This window comes from Macaca thibetana, chromosome X, assembly GCF_024542745.1.
Source record: "Macaca thibetana thibetana isolate TM-01 chromosome X, ASM2454274v1, whole genome shotgun sequence".
Lineage (NCBI taxonomy): Eukaryota > Metazoa > Chordata > Mammalia > Primates > Cercopithecidae > Macaca > Macaca thibetana.
Genome location: NC_065598.1, coordinates 74,928,752 through 74,931,876, shown reverse-complemented (window position 1 = coordinate 74,931,876; position 3,125 = coordinate 74,928,752). Strand labels below are relative to the sequence as shown.

Below are 3,125 nucleotides of genomic sequence, written 5' to 3'. Positions count from 1 at the left end.
TTTCTTTCTCTTTCTTTCTTTCTTTCTTCCTTTCTTTCTTCCTTTCTTCCTTCCTTCCTTCCTTTCTTTCTTTCTTTCTTTCTTTCTTTCTTTCTTTCTTTCTTTCTTTCTTTCTTTCTTTCTTTCTTTCTTTCTTTCTTTCTTTCTTTCTTTCTTTCTTTCCTGCTTTCTTTCTTTCTCTTTCTTGAGACAGAGTATCTCTCTTTCACCCTGGTGGAGTACAATGGCACAATCCCAGCTTGTTCACTGCAGCCTCCAACTCTCAGGTTCAAGAGATTCTCCCACCTCAGCTTCCCAAGTAGCTGGGACTACAACCATGGACCAGGACGCCTTGCTAATTTTTGTACTTTTTGTAGAGATGGGGTTCTGCCACATTTCCCAGGCTGGTCTCAGACTCCTGAGCTCAAGCAGTCTGCCCACCTCAGCCTCCCAAAGTGCTGGGACTACAGGCATGAGCCGTTGCACCCGGTGGGATTTTCTCAAACAGTTTTATTGAGCTCCAATTGACATATAATAAGCTGCACATATTTAAAGTATATAACTGATTACATTTTTTATGTATAATACACCAGTTGAAATATTACCATAATAAAAATAATGAACATGTCCACCAGTCCCAAGTTTTCTCATGCCACTTTCTTCCCACTCCTTTCCACATGCCCACAGTCCTACCACTAATTTACTTTCTGTTATGATACATTAGTGTCATGGGTTAAACTGTGTCCCCCCAAAAATGTATATATCAAATTCCTAATTCTAGAACCTCAGAATGTGACCCTATTTGGAAATCTGATCTTCACAGAGACAATCAATTTAAGATTATGGTGCCCCTTAATCCACTATGACTTACATTACAAAAATGGAAATTTGGACACAGAAGCACACAAAGGAAAATGCCATGTGACAATTAAGGCAGAGATCAGGGTAACCCTTCTACACCCAAAGGAACACCAAAGATTGCCAGCAAACTGCCAGAAACTAGTGAAGAAACATGCAACCAATGCTTCCTCACATCCCCCAGAATGAACCAACCTGCCCACACCTGAATCTCATATTACTAATCTCCAGAACTGTAAGACAATACATTTCTGTTGTTTAAGCCAGTCATTTTATGGTACTTCATTATGGCAGCCCTAGAAAATTAATACATTTAGTTTGCATTTCCTAGGCTTTTATATAAATGGACTCATACAACCATGTATGCTTTTTTTCTGGTTTCTTTCACAGAAAAATTATTTAGAAATTCTACTATGTTTTGCGCTCCCGTGAGTAACTTGGCTCCGGGGGCTCTGCTCGCCTGCCCATACGCTGCCAGCCACCCAGGACCGCGCTGCCGGCCTCCGCCGCGAGCAAACCCTTCCGATGACCTTCACTGCGCAGGCAGGGACGCCTCTCCCCTCTCCGCCCCCGCCGCGGAAAGTTAAGTTTGAAGAGGGGGGAAGAGGTGAACATGGGCATGAAGAGGAGGATCCACCTGGAGCTGAGGAATCAGACCCCGGCAGCTGTTGAGAACTTGTCTTGGACAATTGCAAATCAAATGATGGAAAAATTGAAGGCTTAACAGCTGAATTTGTGAACTGAGAGTTCCTCAGTTTAATAAATGTAGGCTTGATCTCAGTTTCAAATATCCCCAAGCTGCCTAAATTGAGAAAGCTTGAACTCAGTGAAAATAGAATCTTTGGAGGTCTGGACATGTTAGCTGAAAAACTTCCAAATCTCACACATCTAAACTTAAGTGGAAATAAATTGAAAGATATCAGCACCTTGGAACCTTTGAAAAAGTTAGAATGTCTGAAAAGCCTGGACCTCTTTAACTGTGAGGTTACTAATCTGAGTGACTACCGAGAGAGTATCTTCAAGCTCCTGCCCCAGCTTACCTACTTGGATGGCTATGACCAAGAGGACCAGGAAGCACCCGACTCAGATGCCGAGGTGGATGGTGTGGATGAAGAGGAGGATGAAGAAGAAGATGAGGAAGATGAGGAGGATGAGAATGGTGAAGAAGAGGAGTTTGATGAAGAAGATGATGAAGATGAAGATGTAGAAGGGGATGAGGATGACGATGAGGTCAGTGAGGAGGAAGAAGAATTTGGACTTGATGAAGAAGATGCAAGATGAGGATGAAGATGAAGAGGAGGAAGAAGGTGGGAAAGGTGAAAAGAGGAAGAGAGAAACAGATGATGAAGGAGAAGATGGTTAAGACCCCAGATGACCTGCAGAAACAGAACTGTTCAGTGTTGGTTAGACTGCTCATGGATTTGGTAGCTGTTTTTGTTTTTTTTGTTTTTGTTTTTGTTTTTGTTTTTTAAAAAGGTAGCTGTGATAGAAACCCCAGGACACCCACCCACCCAAAGAGCCAAAGAATAGTTCCTGTGACATTCTGACTTCTTTCCATGTAGTCCCTCTTGGTAATCTACCACCAAGCTTGTGGACTTCACCCCAACAAAATTGTAAGCATTGTTAGGTTTTTGTGTAAGACTCTTGCTGTATTGTGGATAGCTGTGACTGATGAGTCTACCATCTGTGGCTACCAGTTACACCGAGATTGTAACAGCATTTTTACTTTCTGTACAACAAAAAAGCTTTGTAAATAAAATCTTAATATTTTGGAAAAAAAAAAAAGAAATTCAACTATGTTTTTAGGATATAAATAATTCATTCTGTTTTATTGCTGAGTGGTATTCCATTGTATAGACATGCCACAATTTGGCTATCCATTCACGAGCTGATAGAATCTAGGGTTGTTTCCAGTTGGCATTATTAAAAATAAAGATGCTATGAGCATTCCCATACAAGTCTTTTATCAACATATGCTTTCATTTCTTGGGTAAATACAAATGAGTGGAATGACTTGATCATATGGTAGGTATCTTTAACTTTCTAAGAAGCTAACATATTATTTTCCAGACTATTTTGCAAAGTGCCATTTTACACTCCCACCATCAGTGTATGAAAATGTCAGTTATGCCACATGTTTTTCAATACTTAGTATGGTCAGGCTTTTAAATTTTAACCATTCTAATAAAGGTACAGTGATATCTTATTCTATCTGTAATCTGCATTTCTCTAATGACTAGTTACATCAAACATTATTTCCTTGTTTATTGGCCATTTATATTTATTTC

General features: G+C 40.1%; 1 pseudogene across 1 annotated transcript; it reads left to right on the top strand.

The window, feature by feature from the left end:
* The first annotated feature begins 1,450 nt into the window (after nt 1-1,450).
* LOC126946283 (acidic leucine-rich nuclear phosphoprotein 32 family member B-like) lies at nt 1,451-2,271 on the top strand (annotated as a pseudogene). The gene has a single exon (XR_007722624.1). The product of XR_007722624.1 is annotated as an acidic leucine-rich nuclear phosphoprotein 32 family member B-like (transcript).
* Nucleotides 2,272-3,125: the final 854 nt, after the last annotated feature.